Raw genomic sequence first — 15,087 nt, forward strand, 5'->3', positions numbered from 1 at the left:
CACTTTAAGTTCTCAATAATTTATTTTCTCTTGTCTCCTGTTTTTATAAAGGTACACTTCTTAGTATTCACATTTCTATTTCTCCTACTATAGAAACACTGAAGACTTTGAAGCTTTTTTTCCTCTGCCCCCTCTCCCAAATCAAGGATCAACATTACCTATCACTACCTTTCACCATTATCGAAGCTGTATTTGTTAAGAGCAGAGGGTTTATAATGTATGAATAATGTTTCCAATTTTCCTTTGAGGGCAAATTCTTTAAGCCTTCAGGTGGCATAGCCTCACAAAAGGATAAATGAACTGGTAAACGGGTTTCCTAGCTAAGTCAAGAATCTTCTTCAACCTGGAACTTTGTTAAAATCTTCCCTATCCATAATAAAAAGCAACAGAAAGCAATATTTTTATAATGCCATTAAACAAAGCAGAAAAAATAAACAATCTTAGTTTGAATGGTGATACGTAAGGAAAAAGTGTTTGAATTAGAGGAAAATGAACAGAAAGATATATACATACCTAACAAGGTCATCTAAGGCAACATTCACTGACCTATAAAAAGGGAGTATTTATTGAGCACCTACTATCTGCTAGCTTCTTTATACATGTTTTCATTTGATTTGAAGGACAATACTGAAAACAAGTGGTATTAGCCCCATTTTAGAGATGGTGAAACTGAGGTTTGAGGAGTCACAGAACTTCCCTAATGTCACAGAGATGGTAAACAGCAAAGCCCTTGGAACCCATATTTTATGCTAAAATCCATTCTTACAATAAAGCATAATTGTAGATGATCATACTGAAAAGAAAAAAAAAAGAAGGTGGTAGGAATGAGTTCTCAGGTCAGACAAATTTTCTTTTTTAAAGAATTATTTATTTGAGAGAAAGTATGTGTGCATGAGTGGGGGGAGGGGGAGAGGGAGGGAGAGGATCTCAGGCAGACTCCCCGCTGAGTGTGGAGCCCAACAATGTGGGGCTCAATCTAACGACCCAGAGATGACCTGAGCTGAAACCAAGAGCCCGGAGGTTCAACTGACTGAGCCACCCAGGCGCCCCAGGTCAGACAAATTTTCTATATCACTTCCGGGTCATCATGCTATGCCCAGACCAACATGGACCTTATAGAGACTGGTGACCTGGTGGAAGGAGAAAATATCAGGGAAGGGTCTGTGAAACAGCATGGGGTAAGTTATGAGAGGGACATGCAGTGTACAACAAGCCATTCAAATCTACAAAGTATTTGTTAAGTGTTTGCAATTTGGTGAGTCACCATACACTGAACTTAGGCACAAAATAAGTGGGAGTATCAGAGTTTCTACCACTGTTGGATCTCTGCTTAGTTATTTAGGCAATGTGAATGAAATATAAAACTTCGAATTTATTGACTGATGTCAAGGTAATTTAAGGTAATTTAATGTTGATTTCATTTATAACCCTCTGTCTCAGGCGAGATGGAAAAAAACCTATCAAGAAACACATTCATTTAACCAACTCCAGGATTGAAAGTTCCTTTAGGATACTGAAGGTTTACGGTCACAAATAAGCTCTGTATACTTGAACTGAGTTTTAAAGCAACCTAAAATCTAAAGGCAAGTTAAAAACAAAACCTGTCTCCCTTCCCCATTAACAGTTCCGTTTGAAAAAAATAGGCTTCCTATGATTGTATACCCCACAGGATTCTCCTTTATCCAGCTTTGCACCTGTTAAGTAGATCAGAGGAAACCAAAATATTTCCAAGACATATACTTTACCTAAACTAGCTTCAGTTTAGAGTCAAATACCATACACTATATAAAGAACAGGTTTGGTTTTGTTTTTTTTTTGGAATACCACTGTTTGAAATCAAGGCCTATTTTTGCTTAAGCCCATGTTTAAATTTCAGAGATTGTCAAAGAACTTCATCTTTAAAAACAAAAACCTTGCAATTTCTCTTCTAATCTTTATCTCAGAGAAATAATCAGAGTTGCAAAATGGTTTTTGCAAGGATATTCACCGAAGCATTTAATCTATAAGATACGGAAACAATATAAACCTGCAACAACCTAGAATTAGTGAAAGAAGTTATTAAATACCCATTATATGGAATATCATAGTAATTTTAAAAATTTTCAAAAATATTTGATTACAAGGGCACCTGGGTGGGTCAGTCGTTAAGTGTCTGCCTTCAGCTCAGGTCATGATCCTGGGGTCCTGGGATCGAGCCCCACATCGGACTCCCTCCTCAGTGGGAAGCCTGCTTCTCCTTCTCCCACTCCCCCTGTTTGTGTTCCCTCTCTTGCTCTCTCTGTGTCAAATAAATAAATTAAATCTTTAAAAAAATTTTGATTACAGGAGCACCTGGGTGGCTCAGTCCATTAAGCATCTGACTTCTGCTCAGATCGTGATCTTGGGGTCCTGGGATCCAGCCTCCCTTCCCAGCTCCCTGCTCAGCATGGAGTCTGCTTCTCCCTCTCTCTTTGCCCCTCCCCCAGCTCATGTGCACTCTCTCAAATAAATAAAATCTTTAAAAAATTTTTTGATTACATGAAAACATGTAGTAGTAAGTGAAAAGAATGGAATACAAACTGTATGATTCCAACTTTTAGAATATGTAACTTTCTATACTGGAAATAGATAAAAAAAATATGAGCAGGTGGTACAATTATGAATAATTTTAATTTTCTTCATTATAAATCCTTTTATATTTTCCTCTAAAATGTTTACAATGATTTTGTATTTTTTAACTCAAAGCGAAGTGGTTAAAACCATTTTAATTGTGTGCTACTTAAGATACTTCTTTAGTAGATTAACTAAATCATACATATTGACCATTGTAAAATTTCCCATCATGTTCACTTCTAGAAAACACTATGCAGTCTATAATGGTAATTCTCCCTGACCTGAAATACAAGCTCCCAAATGTCAAAAAGAATGATAAGAAATGACAAAACTGGAAGTACACAAGCTGATTAAGAAATACAGAAAAAAAGCCTACAGATTATATTAGTCTGTGAAAGATAATGTATTACTGTGTCAACAGCAGAATGTCAATCTGAGCGCAACACTATGTAATTAGAGCATATAATAAATATTCAAAGCTATTATACTGACCTCACAAATTTTATTTTATTGAAGAGGAAAACTATATATTATATAAAAATTACGTATCTACAAGCAGCTTAAAAGAATCAGAGTTAGCTTTTCAACAAAAGCACTACGAGATTACAAAAAATAACTTGCTACTGAATCTTTTAAACCAAAGACAGCAGAAAGAAGAGCTCAGACTTTATAAAAGAAATTGACTTCTATGAGCAAAAGGAACCCACTCTTCAGAACTAGTCACATGATACCAAGTTATTTCAAAAGTTCTTTCACTCAGATGTTTCTGCTTATTTCAATTTAGCACTATCACTTTACCAATGATATCTTCACAAATACTATCAAATACCATATGACTTCACTCACGTGTGGAATTTAAGAAACAAAACGAACAAAGGAAAAAAGAGAAATGAAAGAGAAGTCTCTTAAATGTGGACAACAAACTGGTGGTCGCCAGAGGAGGGATGGGGGAAACAGGTGAAGGGGATTAAGAGTACATTTATGGGGATGCCTGGCTGGCTCAGTTGGTTGAGCGTCTGCCTCTGGCTCAGGTCATGATCGCAGGGTCTAGGATCGAGTCCCTCTCCCTCTGCCCCTCCCCCTGCTTGCACTTTCTCTCTCTCTCTGGCAAATTAAAAAAATAAAATCCTTAAAAAAAAGAGTACATTTAATGGTGATGAGCACTGAATAACGTATAGAAGTGTTGAATCACTATATTGTACAGCTGAAACTAATAGAACACTCTACGTTAACCATACTGGAATTTAATAAATAAGAACATAATTTTAACCAATGAGATAAAAATGCATTATAACGCAAAGAATGACAGAGTTAATGAACCATCATAGAATTGGCCAAATGACAATAAACACTGGAAATTAATCCAAGGTTAACAGTTTTAAGGGTGGGAGTTGAAAAGGACCCCTCTGGCAGCCAGCTATCCAATAGGCTTCTCAAATGCAGATCTACATTAACTTTTCATCTTTTCTGTGTTAATGAGGGCATACCAGTTAAATATACAGATTATCTCCTCCATTAGGAGCTTTTCCAAACCCGCACTTCTTTAAAGGGCAATTATAAGGAGAAGCGCTTGCTTTTTTGTGAGTTTTACACAAGACCTCCCATTATGGGCCGACACAAAACTAAGAATGAAGTAGGATAAGCCAACGGATTCTGTAAGATTACCAACAAACACTAAAATACTGCTCAGTAGTTACTTCAGGAGGAGGGAAAAAAAAACAAAAACAAAACCCATCACAGGAATGGCTTTCACAGGCTATCTGGCACAATATTTGAGGGGGGAAAAGTTATAAGCAAGCATTACATATAGGTTTTTATTCTTGTTATCAGCCAGAAATAGATTATGCCTGGCTTTATTTCTCCTTTGCTTGTAAACGTGGATAGCTGGAGAATCTCTGCAGGCGACTACAAGTGGGGACGAGACTTAAGTGATGAGGACTGTGCCATTTCTGCAAGGTCCCGTTAAAGTTTTAGTGTGTCAATGACAGACTACGACAGTACTTTGAGTTTATATAGCACCTGTCTGCTAAGAGCCAAGGCTCACTTAACCTTTCAGCATGGCTGTGACATACACAGATTGGAAACAGATGGCTTGATAAAGCAAAATCCAAACCCGGACACAGGAGAGCTTGTGTGATTTACTGACGATGGCCTATATGCCCTAACTGCAGAGGACACCAAGCCCTTGGATTCCACATTTGATGCCTTTTCCAATAAACGACACTCCCTCCTTACCCTCAAACAACCTTTTAGACCGTTAAGAAAAATTAAGCTTTCTTGTAATACAAAATCGGTAGGTTTAATGCACCAAAGTCCTCGCTAAGGAGTGATGTTCATGGTACCTCTATATTTTAAAGAACTAACATGAGTCATGGAATAGGCCACTGGTGATCGTCTTCCTGCACGGCTACCAATTTGCTAACAAAGTAGTTAGCTTGGTTCTACACAGGTGCGTTAAAATTTGAAAAAATCAACTAATTTTAACTGAAATAAGCCAGACTATGACTACTGGGGGGAAAAAAAATCCCGGCAAACCAAAAACCTTGAGCCATGCTCTCACTTGTACGAATGGCAAGATGCATAATGTACTCGATGTTAGTTATCCATGTAATAATTTTAAGTAACTTTCTCTAGGTCGAACTATAAGTCAGTAGCACAGCCTTGTCTAAAAGTTAGTTCTTCTGAAAGCAAGGCCAATATGGTTTTCCCTTAGTATTTCAATTTTCACTTAAAAGCATGTTTTTTCATCCCTAAAACATTTTATACTAACATTTGTCTTTCAAGTGCCAAGATTAAGACAAATTAGATATTACTAAACATATTGAATTTGACAGTGCCTTACCTTCATAACTACAGTGAGTTGGCCCCAAGAATTAGGATCTTCTGAGACTGACATTTCAGTCTCAGTCAGATTAGATAGTATTTTATATTTCTAAGCCATAACTATAACCAAAGTTGTACCATAACAAAAAACAGCTAGTCCTGACCATTGGTATCTAAAACAGCTTCCAGGGAGCTCCTGGGTGGTTCAGTTGGTCTGCCTTCAGCTCAGTTCATGATCTTGGGGGCCTGGGAATGAGCCCCAGAGCCCCACCTGGGGCTCCCTGCTCAGTGGGGAGTCTGCTTCTCCCTCTCCCTCTGCCCCTCCACCCACTTGTTCTCCCTCTCTCCAATAAATAAATAAAATCTTAAAAAAAAAAAGAACTTCCAACTGTGTAATGTATCTAAAAAGCTTCTGAAACCTCCCAACACACTGAACAAACATATATATATGGTAGATCACTCTCTAGAGAAATTACATGGACTCAAACCACGATCTAGCTGTTTTCGTTCAAACTGTGTTTTATTAGTTTCACAGCTCAATTTCTTCCCTCTCTGCATTACTTTTAACCAACAGAAAAATTATCACATGAGCAAATATGAAATGATTTTAAAAACAGACACCCAAGTTGTCATGTACCGATACATGCTTAGTTTCAGTTTTATGCCAGCTACTTTTGGAATCTGTGCTGAACAGCAAGAAGAGTTTAGCATTCACATGGTGCCTAAATGGTGCTCATGATACGCAACAGCAGATTCCGGAGCTGATCATATGTGGTAAGACTATCACGTCAGTATATTTCTTGGAAAGGAAAGCAGAAATGATGTCTAAAACAGAACATGGAATAATGGAAAGTGGACTTTCTTCCTTTTTTTCCCTGTCAGTTTCACCAGAAAGAATCACTTTAGTTCTCAGGCAACATGGCCAAGCTACCCCTTCTTTTCAGCAACAGTCACGTGGTTTGCCTAGGAGCAAAATTTCATTTGGTTTCTGATAGTGCCTTGGATACTGACATTCTGCCAGTATAAATAGTCAAGTCTAATGTGCATGTAACCATTTGTAGAAGAGATGTAATCTCAACCAAAATATTACTCACCAGTTATAATTAATCCCTCTACCCCAAATGTCATAAGCCCAGACATTTTTAGCAATGCAATCTAAATGATGGCATCAGACTGGAGACCCTGGACTTCAATGTTGATTGTCTGTAGTACATCAAGGCAGAGCATAATTTGCTTGGCTCCCCACCCCGGGTAAAGAGAGAGGTTGATAAATTGCTAGATCTAACAGTAGAGATTAAGAATTAGACTCACACCCCCTAATCTTAATAAAAACCCGGGTTCATTAAATGATACTCCCCACATTAAGTCAGTAACAAAGTCAGTGGTTTTAAATGAGTGGACATTGGAAGACAAGAAAATGTTCCACAGACTAAGAGCCTAGTGATGATCCTGTTTTGACATGAGTTAATAATATTTTAAAAAGAGCTTATCTCCCTACCACTTTAACCTCATTTGATAGTTAGCTGTATTCTCTCTTTGAGGTTACAATATGTATTAGGAGTTCAATCTAAAATTCTATGATCACGTCACTTCCACTAGGGGGTTCTATCTACCAATGTAGTTAATTTCAATAACTCAGGTGCTGCTTAATTCCACTTTGAGCTAATCTGTGCCACAAGGCTAGCCTTGAGGTCAGAACTCTATGCTTTCAAGGAGTTCTAGTACTTAGGCTCAGAAACCCCAGCCTAGCACAAAAATGGAGTGCTCAAGTCATTCCGAGGTTGCGGCAGTAGACTGAGGTTTTGTTTTTTGTTTTTTGTTTTTTGTGTTTTGCCTAATGCATACAAAACCAACATCTCTTAAATGTTCCCCGTTTCATTTATAGCTGCCCTAGTTTCAAGGCTGAATATGTATCAACTGGATCCATTTTTGTAAATAAGTAAAGCTTTTAAACTTCTGACCTCAGAGATTCCTCTGCCCATTTCTATACTCTGCAAAATATAATCTGAATACCAGAACTGCCACGTTTTTTCCAACAGAAATCTTAACTTGGGCCACATGGGCCGGTCCTGGTCATCACCAGAGCTGTTTCGGGGGGCCTCTCGTTATTCCATCAAGATATTGACAGGCAAAACCCAACCAGTTCGATTGGTCAGATTTAGAATCCACTGTTCTTGTGCCTCATTTCTGATCCAATTAATTGCAAACCACAAATAACCGGTGGTTAATTTTAGTCAAGAAATGATCCACCACCTTTAAGTAGATGCCTAATAAAGAGAACAGTTCAACTAGAATATAGGCCAGAACCAGGAATATGGGTAAATCCTAATTTTTTTAACACTATCTCATGGACTATGGCTTCAAAACTATCATCTAGGGATGAAGTGTGTGTGAATTAAAGGTCGATTTTCCCAGAAAATAATTAGTAAGATATTTTTTTAAATTTAGGAAAGCCACCAGGGAGATATATGTCCGGCACAAACAGATTTCAAGCCCTTATTTTAAAAACAGCTACCGTTTTTGTTTTGGATAAAATCGGAGCACCAAATTCCCTTTCTGTTCCCTTTCTCCAAGTCCAAGCAGAATTCCCTGGAGTAGAGGCTAGTTCACACTCTCCCTCTCGTTTTCTTTCCTTCTTTTTTCTTTTGTTGTGGTAGTTTTTGGAAAATGGGCTTCAGCCATTACATTCCAGTTTTCAAGGCAAAAGAAGTCATGTGACCATTACCCTAGGGGCATCAGAGACTTGGGGCACGTGATGCCAATCAGCAAGTGTGGGACTTCGGCCACTTCGCTGGAATTCACTGGAAACCGCATCTCCAGGATCCAGTTGAGGCTCCCAAACACATTGTGACATCATTAAAGTGGCCCGAGTGCTTACTTCTCAGGAGCTTGCCATTTCACTTCATGTTTTCTACCTGCTGTGGGGCCAGCCCGGCTCCCTTCCCCATCCCACCCCCTCCCTCGTAACACCGGGCACCCCCAGCATCCCCTCCATCGGATCCTAAATGGCGAGGCTCTCCAATAGTTAGTTCCAAGGCCAACCTGCACCCCTGGGGATGGTGTGCAGATCCGGCGGGGAGCAAGAAGCCGCGAGCGCGTCGGGCAAATGTCAGATAGCATTAACCCCACTCCACCTCCCAGCCTGGGATCCTCTGCAGTCCTGGAGCCAGGCCGGTGGAGCCGCCAGCGCGCTACCAGTAGTAGCGGCGGCGGCGGCAACTTTGGGACTGGCAAGAAGCCAGGGCGGGGATGGTCAGCGTCCCCCCGCCTCTTATTGGAGCGCTTAAGTACTGCGCGTGGAGGAAAGTAAACAGCGGCAAGTGCAGCTGGGGGGCGGGGGCAGGAGAGATCACCCCCTTCCCACCGCCCCTGCCGCCCTGGTCCCCGGGAGCCCCGAGAGGTCCCGGGCTGCCACGGCCCCGGCCGCGCGCTCGGAGCTGCAGAGCCAGAGGAGCCGAGCAGGGAGTGGACAGAGGGGTCCAGGGAGATGGGGAACCGAGAGGTTCTGCCCCAGTGGCTCGGAGATGTTGTGCTACTGAAAGGGAAAAAAGTGCTTACTCATAGGGAGACGCGGTGCAATCGCTGCGCTCTCGCTAATGGCCAAGGAAGCAAGCGGGAGGCCGGCAGCCGGAGCCCGCCCGGCTCCTTCCCTGGGCCAAGGCAGCGGCTCAGAGCCCCGGAACTGGCGTGTGCCCGAGAGGTCACCCGAGGCGGGGGAGCGGGGGCCGGAGGCGTCGCAGGCTGCGGGCTCTGGGATTTCCTGAGTCCGGGGCGGGAGGGGGCGGGGGGCCGAGGGGAGGGTAGCAGTAGCTGGGGAAAGACGACACAGGGAAGTTAGGCGCTCGGTTTCCACTTCGGGGCCGCCGCCACGGAAAGGGAGAAGGACAAGGGTTGGCGTCAAGGACTGCAGCCCCAGGTAAGCAACAAGTTACGAGCAACTAGCGAGAAAGCACCATCCCGGTGGTTAAGAGCAGAAAACGTGTTTGCGGCGGGTGGTCGTGGGGGACACTGTCACTCCCACCCATCCTGGATGCCAACGACCCGCTTTAGCGCCGAAGGTGCCAGGACCGAAATTTCTGCAGCCCCCTCTCCGCTCCGCGTCCCCCCGCGCGGGGCACGTTCCAGCTGAGGTTCCCGGAGATGCTCTCCGCTGGACCCACGCCTGCCCACGCCCCGGGAACCCGCTCCCGTCGTGCCCTGGCGTGCCCACAAAGCACTTACATAAAGTCGCAGAGTCCCGGATCTGGCCCGACAACCTCCGACCGACGCACCCAGACAACTTCTGCCTCTTGGAATCCTTGCGGCAGTGGTTCTAAAGCCAGCGCTCCCTCCCTCCCGCCTGCCCCCTCCGCCCCTCGGCCGCCGCCATTGGCTCGGGTGGTGCTCACGGTCGGCCTGGGAACCTGGAAGGGGATTGGGCCACAAGCCTGTCACATCAACTGGGTGGGGAGCCCGGAGAGGAATCGACTGGCACCCTGGAGGGATGAGGGCTCTAACTCTGCGGCAGGGAGCGGAGACCGGTCCCTCGCGCCTGCTTCTCCCTCTCCCTGGCTAAAAAGTAAGAGATTAGAAGTCCACGGTGCCTGGCTCAGAATCATATGCAATAATAAAATAAAATAAAGTGGAATAAATGGAAAGATAGGAATGTTGGGAATGGGCGTTTGAACGTCACCAAGTCCCTATTTAAGTCCGAGGGTACAGTTTCTCCCCGGAATAGTAAAGAGAGTCTCGGCCAAAAAGGACCATTTACTAGCAGTTTCGTCTGCGCGGATCAGCCCAGGTGTGAAACCTTAGCAATCTTCCCTTTTCCCTTCGGAGGTCTAGGGAGCAGAATATGGGCAGGACGGGCCTCTCGGGTCTTTGGTTTGGTGCCAAGTGAATTGTTGACCAAAATCACCTGTCAGTTAGGGTTGTCCATACGGAAAGCGGTGAGAGGTCGAGGTGGGAAGGAATGGTGGGAGTAACGTCTTTCCATGCGTTGGGAAATGGATGTCAATTCTCATCAATCTCCTTCCACCAGAGAAAACCTGGAGACGTGCTCCTTCTTCCCAGAATACCTTTTCTGTTCCCCAGAGTCCCTTTTCTTCTTTACCCATGAGATTGCCTCCATCCATATCATAGCTAGCTTCTTGCGTTAATACACGGGGAGGTTTCCCCTGCGTATCTGCATTCCAATCCTTTGGCTCACTCCTTTGGTCAGCTCGGAGGACCAGAGTTGGAGGGATTCTCCAGGGTCAGGACAAGTGATTGGCTTGTGGGACAGCTGTCCAAGAGAAAGTCTAAGCCCTTTCCCTTTCCAGTCGTAACTATTTGGTTCAAGAAATGCGTACTTGGATTTTTTTAAATATAAATTTAAAATTGGTTCAAATACATCCCATTTTCCACGCATTTTGGGGAAAATGCTAAATTAAGAGTGGCCTGAAAAATTGAATGCTCTTGTAAAGAAACCCCCACTTGATCTGCTATTATGAACTTCCTTAAAGAAATTAACCTGTAGTGAGTACCGGGACTTAAATGGGAAGGCGTAGAGGAGTCCATAGACTGCCTAAAAGCTAGATAAGTGGAGAAGGATTTGGCACTGGCAAAAAAGCCTCGTTAAATATTTATTAATGATTAACCAACCAGAAGGACTTATGAAAGGCACAGGAAGGTGAAAAAGAAATGAGAGGACACAGTGCTTTTAGAAACATTACATTTCTGTTACGAGAGATTTCATACCAGGTCAGGTTGGGGTCGCCGCAAAAATACATATTTCAACACGTTGCCGTTAGCCTGACCCACACACATTGACAATAGGCTCCAGAATGAGATTTCTGACTTCCAATAATTGTCCGGAGGTTTGCTATGGTTTCTGGAATTCTTTGCACAGAATTTCTAGACACAGTAAATATGGTACTTTTTTTTTTTTTTTTAGAAAAGATTTTATTTATTTGACAGACATATCACAAGTAGGCAGAGAGGCAGGCAGAGAGAGGGAAGCAGGCTCCCTGCTGAGCAGAGAGCCCGATTGGATGTGGGGCTGGATCCCAGGACCCTGAGATCATGACCTAGCCGGAGGCAGACGCTTAACTGACTGAGCCACCCAGGTGCCCTTGGTACTCCTAACTTTTATCTGTGAGTCACCACAGAAAACTTCCACCTGCTTTTAGACTTAGACTTAGCAATTTCCTGAAGGAACTCGGGAAGCATCGTTTTCGAGGTTGGATATATTTGCCTCACTTACTTAATTTTCTACTTTAGTTTATTTTTCAAGTTTTGGAATTTAGAGTAAGTCAAAATATTAAGAATCCTATGCATATCCTCTTTTTGCTTTCTTGTTTCTCAACCAGAGAAGCTTCCGTCGAAACGTTAATAAGAGTCTTTGTTCACCACTAACGCTGCAGATGTCAGACTTCAGCCAAGAGTTTGTTGCCAGGAAACGTCACTTTAATGGCAGTGCAGTGGTCTATAGTCTGAAAACTTCAGGGTGTCCACGCGGGGCCCTACTCATGACCTCAAGAGAAAAAAAGGTGCCTTAAATACGGAAGCACCTCTTTGGATGCTAGTTGAGATTTCTAGGTAACAAGCTCAGCAGTATAATCCAGGTCAAACTGCATTTTATTTTATTTTTTAAAAAAGATTTTATCTGTTTATTTGACAGAGAGAGCCAGAGAGCACTAGTGGAAGAATGACAGAGGGAGAAGGAGAAGCAGGCTCCCTGCTCCCTGATGAGGGACTCGATCCCAGGACTCTGGGATCATGACCTGGGGGAAAGGCAGACGCTGAGCCACCTGGGCATCTGGGCAGAACTGCATTTTCATGAATATTATTAAAATAGGCATTTTGGTGTAACTAAGCTACCTTTGTGTTGCCCCAAATCTGAAAGACATCTTCAAAGATTAGCGTTTTCTCTAAGAAAGTAGCCTCAGACTCGAAGATTTATTCAAACTTCATTTCTTTCTGATCTTGCACAGCATCAATTTAACGCCCACAGGATCATTCACAGACAAACCTTGAATTGGTCGTTTCTCTATCTTTGTAAAAAAAATTTGGGGGCAGAAGACCTCCAGCATCCTTTCTAGCTCCTTCTAGTCAGGACAGAGGCCCTAATTCATCTCAGAACACCTTGCACAACAGCCTGGCCTGTAGCAGTTCAGTAAATGTTTATTGAACTAATGGTTATTTTATGGTTCTATTCTTGTAAAACCAAAAACAAAACAAAAAGTATATGTATATATAGGTCTCTCGCAGATTCTGTGAATCAACAGCCTGTAAGTTTTCACCCTTTCCTTCCATCTCCAATTTTTAATTCCACAGGCCTTTAAAATAAATAGCTTCAAATCAATATCACAAAATTTTGAAAACTATTTCCTTTTTCCTGTATTTTTTTCGACATCAGACGAGGCTCTGGTCTCACCCTTAGGTTTTATCTCTGTCCAATGTATCTTTCCTCCTTTCCCCAAGCATACCTTCCTTTTCTTTGCTCTGCTTTCTGTATATCTTGCCAACGCTCTCACCAGTCCAGTTCACAATTTATTATTTGCTCATATTCTGAGTTTTTTTCCCTGACAGTTTCTTAGGGCAAATTCTCTGTTTCCCTTTTACCCATTTTTTTAAGCCTTCTTTCTATAGCCCATTAAAATGTGATTTTGCTACAGAACCATTATATGATAGAAGAAATCAAGAATCTCGATCAGTTCAATACATTCCTTCTGATTCATTATTGTTTTCTCACTGTCTAAATGTGTAATTGTGTACCAATCTATTTTAATTAATTTCTTCTTGATTTAGCTGTTCATTTCCAGGAACCAATATATTTTGCTTTCATCTTATGTTTTAGTATGATAATTCAATTCCATGTTATGATATTTTAGGTTCTTGGATTGATCCTTGATTCCTCTTTTTATTCAACATGTTGTATCTGGTTAAAAATACAGCTTATATAAAAAAAAGAAAAAATATATAGCTTATATGATAATATCCATTAGTGAATAGTGACATATAATTTCTTTAATAAGTGTGATTTTTAAGATTTCTCTTATTCTTAAATATTAGGCATGGAGGTGATCTTGGTAGACCTGTAAACTTCTTAAGATTTTTTGACCCAGAATGTAATAATTGCAAGTTATTTCCATTGTTTACTAAGTGAAAGTGGTTTTCATGTTTCCAACTCAAAACACATGAATGTTAATTCCTTGAATAGGCATTTTCAAATATTTCTCAAGTCTCAGCAGTTCCTATCAATTATCAATCTGAATGTCTGTTGAAACCTTCCAATTTTCTTATAAGCACATTTTCATAAAGAAATTATTGTGACATATCCAAGAGTGTTTACACATTTTCACTTGTTAAAAAGAAGAACAAAAGACCAAAAAAGTCAAATGAAATGTCTTTACTAGGATTAGGATATATTTGATCAACTTTAACCTTCTATTATGTAGACCCAATAAAGGTCACTATCCATCCTTGGAAATGCTCAGAATTAAACTGTTACCCTCAGGTTTCCTGTCAAATATATCATTAATGGACAATATTCTTTTAAATGTCTATTATGTTATTGGCATTGAATTAAATTTTATGGGGCGCCGGGGTGGGGTGACGCAGTCGGTTAAGCATCTGACTCTTGGTTTTGGCTCAGGTCATGATCTCAGGGTCCTGGGATCCCCAGCCCCACTTTGGACTCCACACTCAGTGCAGAGTCTGCTTAAGTTTCTCTCTCCCCCTGCCCCTCTCCGCTCAAATAAATACATCTTTAAAAAGTGAATTAAATATTATAAGCAACACAGAAGAAGTATGGTCCCAACACACCTGGAATTAATAGTCAAAGAAATCAATAGCAAAACCAACGTAGATGAAATACTGAGACAATAATGCAAGATAGAATATACAAGGGATGCTGTAGGAATTCTGGAGAAAATGGGAATGATTAGGCCAAAGCAGTCCGAAAGGCATCTTTGGTGCAGTGGGACTTGAGTTTGGTTTTAAAAGATGCATAAAACTTGATAAGGCTAAGTGGAAATGAAAGGCATTCCATTTCTAGGAGAAAAGCAAAAGGACAGCTTTGGGTGAGTTTCTGGGATTGGGCTTCCTTTATAGGCTACCACTTCGCCATCTGCAAAACAAAAGCTTTGAATTTGCCTGTTTTAAAGGTCCAGTGATAACATCAGTTAAATCAGGAAAATCAGTCAGTTAAATCAGGAAAAAGGGTGGCTTGACATCTCATCTATTTAATCCACTTCAAAGATAAAATATTTGCTATATTTCCTTTAGAGACAGAACAGACTTCTGAATCTTGTTTTACAATGATCAAAATTGCAAATTACAGAAGATCTTGCCTTTTTTTAAAAAAAGATTTTATTTATTTATTTGACAGAGATCACAGGTAGGCAGAGAGGCAGGCAGAGAGAGAGGAAGGAAATCAGACTCCCTGCTGAGCAGAGAGCCCGATGATGCCGATGCCGATGCCGGGGCTTGATTCCAGGACCCTGAGATCGTGACCTGAGCCAAAGGCAGAGGCTTTAACCCACGGAGCCACACAGGCGCCCCAGATCTTGACTTTGGGTACAGCAATTTTGACAGTCGTTTTAGATATTGCCCTGTTAGTCCCTCCTGTGAAGTTTACATAACTAATTAGCACATGTCACAGTTTAGTTCTAGAGGAAAAATGAACATGCCTGTAAGTTACAGGGCAGG

General features: G+C 41.7%; 1 protein-coding gene across 2 annotated transcripts in view; it reads right to left on the reverse strand.

The window, feature by feature from the left end:
- LOC111160956 (plastin 3) overlaps positions 1-9,715 on the reverse strand; it is an 84,612-nt gene extending 74,897 nt beyond the window's left edge. For both annotated transcript variants that reach the window (XM_022524357.1, XM_022524358.1), the window contains exon 1: positions 9,637-9,715. The gene's annotated coding sequence lies outside the window, so the exon portion shown is untranslated. The remainder of the gene's footprint in view (positions 1-9,636) is intronic.
- Between the last annotated feature and the right edge of the window lie 5,372 nt (positions 9,716-15,087).

The sequence above is a fragment of the Enhydra lutris genome, unplaced genomic scaffold (genome assembly GCF_002288905.1).
Source record: "Enhydra lutris kenyoni isolate GAN:26980312 unplaced genomic scaffold, ASM228890v2 scaffoldscaffold80, whole genome shotgun sequence".
Taxonomy (NCBI): domain Eukaryota; kingdom Metazoa; phylum Chordata; class Mammalia; order Carnivora; family Mustelidae; genus Enhydra; species Enhydra lutris.